The following is a 12,356-nucleotide window of genomic DNA, read 5'->3' on the forward strand; positions in this document are numbered from 1 at the left end:
TGGGGTCACAAAGAGCCGGACACGACAGAGCAACTGATCTGAACTATCTATGACTAGGTTTCCCTGGTAGCTCAGCTAGCAAAGAATCCACCTGCAGTGCATCAGACCTTGATTCGATTCCTGGGTCAGGAAGATCCCCTGGAGAAGGGAAGGACTACCCACTCCAGTATTCCTGCCTGGAGAATACCGTGGACAAAAGGCCCTGGCAGTCTATAGTCCATAGCGTCACAAATAGTTGGAAATGACTGAGCAACTCTGACTTCATTTCACTACTTCACACTTCACTTACCTATGACTAGCACACAAAGAACCCTTCTATAAGAGCACAATGCTTCCTATAGAGAATCTAAAAGTTTGTAGAATGAATGAATGAATGAATCAGTAATGGCATAAGTGTTATATGAAAGGAGAGAAGGTTAGCACTCCCCTTGACAAGGATGGAAGAGGCTCTCAGGCCTGACAACATGCAATCAGTTAAGGCATTGCCACCTACTCCATGGCATCTAACCACTGTTTTTTCATTGCAAAACTGTTTGCAATAGCCAGGACATGGAAGCAACCTAGATGTCCATCAGCAGATGAATGGATAAGAAAGCTGTGGTACATATACACAATGGAGTATTACTCAGCCATTAAAAAGAATACATTTGAATCAGTTCTAATGAGGTGGATGAAACTGGAGCCTATTATACAGAGTGAAGTAAGCCAGAAAGAAAAACACCAAAACAGTATACTAATGCATATATATGGAATTTAGAAAGATGGTAACGATAACCCTGTATGTGAGACATCAAAAGAGACACAGATGTATAGAACAGTCTTTTGGATTCTGTGGGAGAGGGAGAGGGTGGGATGATTTGGGGGAATAGCATTGAAACATGTATAATATCATATATGAAACAAATCACCAGTCCAGGTTCAATGCAGGATACAGGACGCTTGGGGCTGGAGCACTGGGATGACCCAGAGGGATGGTACAGGGAGGGAGGTGGGAGAGGGGTTCAGGATGGGGAACACGTTGTACACCTGGCAGATTCACGTGTACACCCGGCAGATTCACGTGTACACGTGTGAACATGTGTACACATGTGAACACGTGGTGGATTCATGTTGATGTATGGCAAAACCAATACAATATTGTAAAGTAATTAGCCTCCAATTAAAATAAATACATTTATATATTTTTTTAAAGTAATAGCATAAAAAGCCTGAGTGAATATGCACAATAGGAAATGAGTGGAACCAGTGGAAACTGTGAGTACTAAATGGAACTTTAGCAATTGTAATGATAATGGATTTCTGTTTACTATTTTCAACATTGCCCGTTTGTCAGTACTGGAGCCAGTGAAGCTAACATTGTAAGCCTTCTTTCTGGAGATATGTCTGAAATGTTAGCCGTGTTGTTTTCTCAACTTATTTCCATTCAAGATGAAACTTCATCAGCTTCGCACCTAATATAGGTGGTTCACAGGCTTTCAGTAAATTTAAGGTAATTTATGATTTCATCTTTCTCAAGTAATTTTCAATCAAGTAAAGTTATTCAACAAGACTGGAAGTTGCACATGGAAACATTTTATTTTAAGGTTTCATTAGTATGCATAAATTCACAGCCCCTCCCAATCTCTATCCATTTTTGCAAGTAATTGAAAAAAGTGACTCAACATATGTGGATATCAGTTTTTAGGTTAGCAAATGGGGCATGGCATTTTAAATGCTTCAAATAAGGAACATTAACTGTGTTATAATTTAATTTCTAATAATGAACCTGATTCTCCTTCCAAAAAGAAGATAAGATCTTGCAGTAAACTCAAAAAAGAGGAGGGTTTGCCAAAAAAATTTGTTTGGGTTTTTCCATAAGATGGTCTGAAAAACTGGAAGAAACTTTTTGGCCAACCCAATACAAGTGGTACTGCCTGAGTTCAATCCCAATGTCCCATTTCCATCTTGGACTGGGCTGCTGCTGAGTACATCTTACTTTGACTTGGCAGGCCTCATTGGAATCCACTTGTAATGAGCATTTCCAGATACATGGTCACTGGTGTTTGCTCCAAAGTCAAGTATTCTGTTTCTACAAGGGCCCAGTAACATGTTAAGAGCTATTTCTCAAAGATTTTGTAATCTCTACTACAGGTGGCATGGCCCTGTTCCAGATTTCAGGAGCCTACGTTGAAATCTCCCACTGAGACTTGCCATCATCTCCACACTGCTGCATTCAATACTGAAAACTCCAGCACCTTTAGAGTCTCCTGGGTCAGATGCCCCAAGTGGCCAGGCTGAAGCACTGCAGCCTGGAGCTTATATGGAGCTCTACTCTGATCCCAGCTCCACTTCAAACTGGCAGCCTTCAGTGTTACCCATTACTCCACTAAGGCAGTATTCCTAGGGGTGGATGGAATGTGCTGCACCAAGAAGCCAAAGAGATCTACCAGGTACCAGGTTTCTTTTTATTACTATAGGGGATGGAAGGTGCAGAAGTGCTTTGTAGGAGATATATCTCAGTACACTTCTGACTACTGTACCCATGAAATTTCACAAAAGTGGCAGATCCTGGAACTTCCTAGTGTTTATCTCCCACCCTCAGAATATAGGTGTATTACTAAATTCTGCAGCATTCCAGCCACCTCTTGCTTATCCTGCCCAATCAGCACAATGTCATTGTTGTAATAGACCTCTGTGTCATTCTGCGTGATGTTCATGCAGTTCATATCTCTTTGACTACCTTATGACAGAAACAGCAGAATTAATATATCCCAGTGGCAACCTGGATGGGCAAATAGTCTCTGAACTGTTTTTGTAACCGGAATAGAAAACAATCACTGGCTGTGTATCATGTACCTAAAACCTTAATTATCTTCTATAATAGTGATACCTCATCAGCCAGAGCAACCATAACCAAGACTGCTAGTTGGTTAGGTCTGCAGTAATCATTATTTTCCAGGATGGGTTTCTATAATCACAAACTAAATAGAAAATAAACAAATATGATACAGTATATGCAGTAAAAATAGAAATGTAGGGACCACCAAAAATGTATCTTCACTGTGCATTTTGTGCCAACTTCCAAATATATTATTTTCCAGTTATACACACTTGATAACTGGGAAATAAACACTGACTGAGTCCACTGACCCAGTGGCCATACTGTGAACTGGATCTTATCCAGGGCTCCCTGAAAGTCCATTTCTAAATGTGGTATCATAATATTTGTAATGTTTAAGCATCACCACATGACTATTTCTTTGGGTCCTCATCACCTCAAAGATGTAAATAAGCTATGTGACTGTGACCCCTATGGTCCATCAGGCTGGACTGAGGAGGGGAATCACCACTCAACTTCTTTGTGATCTTGGTGACCCCTCGCTGGTATATTCCTGATGGCCTGGGTGAATGGTATATCCTCTGAGCCCCTGAGTGGGACATAATCGCCTGATGGGTCCTCCATCATTACATAAGACATCCATCACAGAATACCAGATTCTCTCAGACTCTATTCCTTCTTTCAACATCTTTCAAGGCAGCTCAGGCTTTCTGTTTTGCTGCATGTGAGGCATAACTTTTTCCAGGCTTCTAAGGTCAATTTAGGTCAATTTAGCAGCAAGTTTGCCTGTTTCCCAGGATTTCCTTTTAATATTTTAACCCTATGTCCTAAGAAAGTAATCCCAAATCAGTGCATTCTTTCTTATCCAATCTTACATTCTGGTACTCTTGATCTCCAATGTACTGGCTCCTGATGATACATCCTAATGAATTCTTACAATTTTCCAGGCCCAGCACATCCCCAGCTGGATTATAAAGGGATATAACCCTGGTCAGCACATTGGCAACCAAGACAGAGGTGAGGGCAGCTCCTAAGGGAGGTACCTGCTAACATGTGGAGGGAACGTTTCTTCAGCATCATTCAGCGTAGAGAAATGCTAGATGTTACTAGGGAAGGGAAACCTGCTTTGTAAACCCAGAGAGTCTATAGAATCAACATCATCAAGGGTAATCACCCAGATGCACCAGCCTGTGTTTTAAGATGCTAAATTTTCCCCACCAGGGCTCTGACCTTTGCATAACAGACCTGCCTTGGTTGACCATTCAAACTTCTGGAGCTTGACAACCCTAACAATGATATCTTTAAGTTCCTGCTTGATATAGCTGCTTTTCCACTACAGAAGATATGATCTTCCTAGGTAAGGTACCACAGAAGCCTTCTGGTTGTCACATTTAACCATTAACTGCTTGTTAATTGCCCTTTCTCTGTCATTATCTCTTTACAGGGCATCCCAACAACCAGCCAACTTTGTCTTATTGACACTGTTTTCACCAAACCTTTCACCTTTCAAATGTCTGCTTTATTGCACCTGCCAGACCAGTCCTCTCTAAGGACATTTTCCCACGTCACCACAGGTGAAACCTTCAGCAACCTAGCTACCACCCTGTACCAGGGTCTATTCATGCCTCATCTACCAACCAGGAAAGCATCCTCTTCACTCACAGGTTGTAGGTAAGTCAGAGACAGGGCTTCTTCCTACTCCAGCCTAACACATCCTACCAAAAACCACTCTCAGAACCAGTTGTGCTGGTCCAGGTCTTCCAAAATCCCAATGATAAGACAGGATTGGACACAGAAGAAACACACCTGTGAGGGAACACGGGCAGTGAGCCAGAGGATTCCGGAAAGCCATCAGAATGTGATACCAATCTGCCCCTTCTTGAGAATGGGAAGGAGGACTTGTGGGCAGGAATGCTTTAGATGACAGTACAATTCTAAGGAAGTTCAGCAAGGTGATGGGAGCCCTGGAGACAGAGTTCCCATGTCTGCAGGAATGGGCCTGCCTTAGTGTCCCTGCCACATTCATCATCAGCTGCAAGCAGTGAATGGGAAATTCAGCCTCTTGGCACATACAGGGATAAGTGTCAGAGGGCAGAACCTGAGGCTATGCGTCAATGCTGTTCCATATCCTGTGATGTATGAGGTGCATTCTGATGGCTGCCGCAATGGCCACCAGCATTTACTGAGGATATAGAATACACCAGTCTCCATTCTAAGTGCCTTGTGAACATTACCTCATTGATACATCACAACATTGTGAGGCTGGATTTCTAGTGTTTATAAATGAAGCAGCTGAATTTAAGTGGCTTTCCCGAGCTTACACAGCTAAAAGTAGTGAATGTGCATGCTAAATTGCTTTAGTCATGGGCAACTCTGTTCACCCCTATAGACTTCAACCTGTCAGGCCTCTCTGTCCATGGGATTCTCCAGGCAAGAATACTGGAGTGGGTTGCCATGCCCTCATCCAGGGGATCTTCCCGACCCAGGGATCAGACCCACATTTCTCACATCACCTACATCTCCTACACTGGCAGGTGGGTTCTTTACCACTAGTGCCTTCTGGGAAGCCCAAAAGTATTGAGGACATATTTAAATAAAGATCTCTCTGATTGCATAGCTAGAAGCCTTTAACCACATGGTCCCTATCCTCAAAGGACATCGAATCTGCCTGGTAAAGAGACCTGAGAACAGAGAAATGTAATAAAATGTAATTGTTCTTGATGATAATAATTACAGAGTCTATGAGAGGGGGAATTAGAGAGCACTTTGGCTTATACTTAAGAGAGGCTCAGGTATTTGTAGGGAGATTACAGAGGGATTCCAAGGAACAGGGAACAATGCTGAACAGAAAGAAGACATGGAAGAATATCACAATGCTAGTTCTGGTATGGAATTAACTATTTTCATATTATTTAAAGTACCAGTGGTGTCCCGGTCCCTCTCAAAGAGTTGAAAAAATAAGGTAGCTTGTGTTCAGCCCAAGGTCCTAGCACCAGGTAAATTTTTCCACCAGAAAAGGTTTAAACAAATACTGCCTGTGCCAAAACAGTCAGAAAAGATGTTGATCACAGCATAGAAAATGCAGACAGGGAGCAGTCAATTGAAGAGAGCATGGCATCTACAGCAACAGCAGCCCGTTGCTATTCTAGGAAGTACAAATGAAGCCAGCATTCAGAGAAAAGGTAGGAAGAAGGCAAACTCTTCAGGAGAAGTCAATTGAATAATCGTTGGTACAAAAAGACATGCTGAGAGCAATAAAGACAAATCACTGTCCACAATGTGAAGTGCATCCACTGGTGCTAAAAATAAATACCTCGTTTCATTGCCTGTGCAAGATAGTAGCAGCCCTGAGGAAAGGATTTGGGCTGAATAAAACGGAGATTTTCTTCTGGTGTTTAGAGTCAACCTAATAAGTGTTAAGATTGTGATGCTCAAGTATCAGAATCTTCAATGACTATCCTGATGACATGGGATAGCACTTCCACTTCAATAAATCCTTCTTATGGGAAACATAGCAGGCAGACATGGAGATGGATATGTAAATTGTCCTATGAAGTATTGCTGACAATAGAAAAAGTCAGATCAATGGGAAAAAATAGAAAAAAAAATCAATAGAAAAAGTCAGCGATCAAGGCAAAGAAATAGAGGAAAGCAATAGAATGGGAAAAACTAAAGATCTCCTCAAGAAAATTAGAGCTACCAAGGGAATATTTCATGCAAAGATGGGCTCAATAAAGGACAGAATTGGTATGGATCTAACAGAAGAAGAAGACATTAAGAAGAGGTGGCAAGAATACACAGAAGAACTATACAAAAAATATTATGACCCAGATAACCACAGTGGTGTGATCACTCACCTAGAGCCAGACATCCTGGGATGTCAAATGGGCCTTAGGAAGAATCACTGGGAACAAAGCTAGTGGGGGTGATGGAAATCCAGTTGAGCTATTTCAAATCCTAAAAGATGATGCTGTGAAAGTGCTGCACTCAATATGCCAGCAAAGAAACCACAGCAGTGGCCACAGAATGAAAAAAGTCAGTTTTCATTGCAATCCCAAAGAAAGGCAATGCCAAAGAATGTTCAAACTACTGCACAATTGCACTCATCTCATACGCTAGCAAAGTAATGCTCAAAATTCTCCAAGCCAGGCTTCAACAGTTCGTGAACCATAAACTTCCAGATGTTCAAGCTGGATTTAGAAAAGGCAGAGGAACCAGAGATCAAACTACCAAAATCCACTGGATCATCAAAAAAGCAAAAGTGTTCCAGAAAAACATCTACTTCCATTTTACTGACTACTCCAAAGCCTGTGACGGTGTGGATCATAACAAACTGTGGAAAAGTCTTAAACAGATTCTCCTGAGAAATCTGTATGCAGGTCAAGAAGCAACAGTTAGAACTAGACATGGAACAACAGACTGGTTCCACATCAGGAAAGGAGTACATCAAGTCTGTATATTGTCACCCTGCTTATTTAATTTATATGCACAGTACATCATGTGAAATGCCAGGCTGGATGAAGCACAAGCTGGAATCAAGATTGCCTGAAGAAATATCAATAATCTCAGATACACAAATGACACCACCCTTATGGCAGAAATTGAAGATTAATTAGAGCCTCTTGATGAAAGTGAAAGAGGAGAGTGAAAAATTTACTTAAAGCTCAACATTCAGAAAACTAAGATCATGTCATCTGGTCCCATCACTTCCTGACAAATAGATGGGGAAACAATGGAAACAGTGAGAGACTTTATTTTGGAAGCCTCCAAAATCACTGCAGATGGTGATTGCAGCCATGAAATTAAAAGATGCTTGCTCCCAGAAGAAACCTATGACCAACCTAGACAGCATATTAAAAAGCAGAGACATTACTTTGCCAACAAAGGTCCGTCTAGTCAAAGCTATGGTTTTTCCAGTAGTCATGTATGGATATGAAGAGTTGGACTATAAAGAAAGCTGAGCACCAAAGAATTGATGCTTTTGAACTGTGGTGTTGGAGAAGACTCTTGAGAGTCCCCTTGGACTGCAAGGAGATCCAACCAGTCAATCCTAAAGTAAATCAGTCCTGAATATTCATTGGAAGGACTGATGCTAAAGCTGAAACTCCAATACTTTGGCCACCTGATGTGAAGACCCAACTCACTGGAAAAAACCTTGAAGATGGGAAAGACTGAAGGCAGGAGGAGAAGGGGATGACAGAGGATAAGATGGTTGGATGGCATCACCGACATGATGGACATGAGTTTGATTAAACTCCAGGAGTTGGTGATGGATAGGGAAGCCTAGTGTGCTGCAGTCCATGGGGTCGCAAAGAGTTGGACACGACTGAGTGACTGAACTGATACTGATACTGATGAAGTATTGTTGACAATAGAAAAAGTAAGAAATGTATAAACAAATACAGGAGAGTTCTTACACTATGCTGTATTAATATGCGCCAACCTGGGAGAAGCAATTTCTGTGTTCAATAAATGCTAAGTGAGAAATTACCATGGGCCAAGCACTGTGTCAGTAGCTAAGGACAGAGAAGTAAAGAAAAACTGAAATGGTCTCTGCCTTAATGGGGCATCTAGACTGGAAAACAGGACAAATAGATACCAGGTAAATAAGACACGTGCAGATAGAGAGGCAAGTAGGATATTGTGATGGAAAATAATGGTGTGGGAGACTAATATTTCATAATAGGGCGATAGAAGGTTCTCTGAGGTAATATATAAAGTGAAATCTAAGGAATAAATAGGACAGGCACTGTCAAAAAACCCAAAGCATAATAATCGTGCTCTAGACAGGAGAAATTAAGAATAAGAACCAGGGGTGAGATGAGAGACAGGGGCTACCCAGAGGGTCACAGAGGAGCTGAGACGGTATAGGAGCTGGCTTCAAAGGGAGAGATGGTCCTTTAATAGAAGAAAAACTGCCTGCATTCTGATAGAAGAAAATCAACAATCTGAGTGACAGTGGAAGTAGTCTCCTGTTTATTTGCTAAGTCAGAAGAGGATGAAATTAGTTCTAACATAAACTTTTCTGTTTTGTTGCATCAATTACATGTGAGTGGAGGATGGAGAGGTTTAAGTGTATGAGTGAGGTGAAAGGTGAGAAGAAAATTAGGGTATAAAATAATTTTCTCATAAAGTGTGAAAGAGAACAATTAAAAATAGACATAGCACAATTTTCAAGGCAGTGTTGAATGTCCACACAGTGCAGATATGCCTATTAATTATTCTTGCTGTAATTAATATACTTCCTTCTCTTTGTTTGGCATTCTGCTTTGTTTGGTAAAAGCCTCCAGATTTAACACACGTGGAAAAAATTGTGGAAATGACAAATACAAAACAATTAAGAACATAATGATATTTAAACAAGGATATATACATCATGAGCAACCATGTAAATAGTGCTAAATAAAATTACATTCAAATTATTAAAATAACTAAAGTTGCAAATGAAATATGACTCATTTTAACATTATTTACCAAATAAAACAAACTAAATGAATCTCTTCCTAAAATAACTTTAAAAAAATGTTACCTTTTAACGTTTCCCAGATTTAAAAAACAAAAATCCATATGGGCAGGTGGGAAATTTTAAATAAAAAGCAGAAGTCTTCATGCTGTCAAAATATAGATATAGTAGTGTGCCAGGTTTTAGCTGAAATTCCTCTAGATATAACCTGTAATGGGTCCGTTATTTACTTTAAAATGTTCTATTTCTAAGGAACAGATAATGTAGTTAATTAAAATGCCAATTAACAGTTTTTTATATTCCCTTAATTTTTGCTTGCTCCATTTCTACACATATGTGAATCAGAATTTGATTTTATTGAGGAGAGAAATTCTTGGGCTCTACTCCGTAACTACTGAGTCAGAATTTCTGTGGGGAGGGAGAGGAATCCATTTATTTATTATAGATGCTCAGTTTTTGAGGTAGATGTGTCAACTTTTGACACATATTGAAAAAATGACTACCTCAATTTCAAATTATATTTCAGACTGATTTTAGTGCAAAAGGAATAAAAAAATAAATTATCCAATTAAACTTTGGATTCTTAGCAATATGGTTCACAGGTGTTCAGTTAAAACTTGGTAGTATTATGTTGTAGAATTAGATAAATATCTGGGAAATAAAGATCCCAATGCCAATTTGCATATATGATGGTCCATCTTTGACTACACATTGTCTATCTTTATGCTGCTGCTGCCGCTAAATTGCTTCAGTTGTACCTGACTCTGTGCGACCCCATAGATGGCAGCCCACCAGGCTCCCCTGTCCCTGGGATTCTCCAGGCAAGAACACTGGAGTGGGTTGCCATTTCCTTCTCCAATGCATGAAAGTGGAAAGTGAAAGTGAAGTCACTCAGCCGTGTGACCCTTAGTGACCCCATGGATTGCAGCCCACCAGACTCCTCCGTCCATAGGATTTTCCAGGCAAGAGTACTGGAGTGGGGTGCCATTGCCTTCTCTGGTCTTTATGCTGTGTTGTGGTAAAAATACAAAGGCAGTTTTTGTTCATTAGATGGATAACTTAGTGTCTAAAATTGTAAAATACTGGAAGAAACTGGATTCTTGTGGTACCGCTCAAGGTGACAATGCCGATTAAGAATGGCTTTAATGGAGACTGTATAACACTCATATGTTGATGAGTAATCTATGAAAGATAAAACAAGAAAGATCTACCTGGATTGCTAAGGCTGACACCAGGGTAGAATGAGGTGGGGGGTGGCAGATGGTGGCAGGGAGGGCCAAGAGGGAATGTATGTATACTTATAGCTGATTCACATTTTTTACAACAGAAACCAACACAACAGTGTAAAGAAATTTGTAAAAGTCTAATTAAAAATAGCAAAAGACTTGAACAGATACCTCACCAAATAAAATACACAGATGTGTGGAACTGAAACTATCACAACGTTGTTGATTAGCTATACTCCAATATAAAAAAAATTTTAAGATATACAGAGGGCACATAAGCATATAAAAAGATGCTTCAAATTATATGCCAGAGAAATGCAAATTAAAACAATGAGTTACCACTACATACCCATTAGAATAGCCAAAATCTAGAGCATCGGCAATACCAAATGCTGGTGAGGTTATAGAGCAACAGGAACTCTCACTCATTGTTAGTGGGAATGCAAAATGACACAGTCATTGGAAGACAATTTACAAAACCTTGTATGAAACTATAATGGTGGATAAATGTCATTATTCATCTGTCCAAACCATACAATATCCAAGAATGAACCCTAATGGAAACTGTGATTTTGGGGTGATACTGATGTGTCAAGCTATTTCCATGAACTGTAGCAAATGTCTGATTCTGGTGGGGGATACTGAAAATAGGGAGCCACGGATGTGGGGGGAGGGGAGGGGGAAAATGAGAATTCTCTGTACCTTCCTGGCAATTTACTGTGAACCTAAAACTGCTCTGAAAAATAAGGGTATACAACATTGTTAATCAACTATATTCCAATATAAAATAAAAAGTAAATATATCAGAAAAGTAAATAAAATTTGCTATATTTTTAAAAAAGAAGTTGATAAAAGTATAAAGTGTGATATTTGATTCAGCATTTTAAAACTTAAGTATGTTTGAACCATTTGAATATATAAACCTTCATTTTCAACTGTACATTTTATGAAATAAACAGATAAAGTATATCCGATGAAAATGTAGTATTCTGATTAAGAAATTCTGTAAGTAGAAAATACACACTGAATTTTAGTATGAAACTTAGTATGAAAAAAAAGGATGTGAACCAACTCATTAGTAATTTTAATATTGATTACATGTTTAAATGTTAATTTGGATATACATGGTTACATATAGCCAAATAAATATCCTATGAAAAATAATTTATTTTTATTTTTCTAAATATAGATGTTAGAACAATTAAAATGACACAGATGGCATGTGTTATATTTCTATAGGACACGGTTGCTTAGACAATTTGTAAAAAGTTATGTAAGTGTTAGTCGCTCAGTCGTGCCCGACTCTTTTTTTTTTTTTTTCCCGTGCCCGACTCTTTGCAACCCCATGGACTGCAGCCCTCTGTCCATGAGATTTTCCAGTCAAGGATACTGGAGTGGGTTGCCATTTCCTTATAATTTGCCATGATTTTTGCCATTACACTGTCTGTTGAACTAGGATATAGAATCTTGCATGTAATAATTATGACCTAAATTACATAAGGAAACTGAAGTGTTTTACTTGCACACACAGAGACTTGAGAGCAAGAGAGATTCTTTTCAGTGTCATGGGAAAAGAGTAGGAGCTTGCCAGCTTCCAGCAAGATGATCTCAACAAAATGAAGTTATTGCTTCTACCAGAATCTGGTAGTTTGCTCCTGTCTTCAGCACCAAGAGGGAAAATACATAGTCAGGAAGAGTAAAATCATGATTGACTTAAAGGCATCTAATAATTTGAGGAGGGAGACAAAGATGAGCAACCAGAAACTGTTTAAAAGAAAATTTTCTGAGAATTTACTTTTTGTGACAAGAAATAATTGAATTTCTGATACTAAAGATGTTCTGAAAAATA

At 39.5% G+C, this 12,356-nt stretch overlaps 1 non-coding gene across 1 annotated transcript; it reads left to right on the forward strand.

The window, feature by feature from the left end:
* The first annotated feature begins 393 nt into the window (after positions 1-393).
* Positions 394-519, forward strand: LOC128067135 (U6atac minor spliceosomal RNA). Its single transcript, XR_008201341.1, has one exon. It is a non-coding gene; the product is annotated as a U6atac minor spliceosomal RNA (small nuclear RNA).
* Positions 520-12,356: the final 11,837 nt, after the last annotated feature.

Source organism: Budorcas taxicolor, chromosome 21, assembly GCF_023091745.1.
Source record: "Budorcas taxicolor isolate Tak-1 chromosome 21, Takin1.1, whole genome shotgun sequence".
In the NCBI taxonomy this organism is placed as follows: Eukaryota; Metazoa; Chordata; class Mammalia; order Artiodactyla; family Bovidae; genus Budorcas; species Budorcas taxicolor.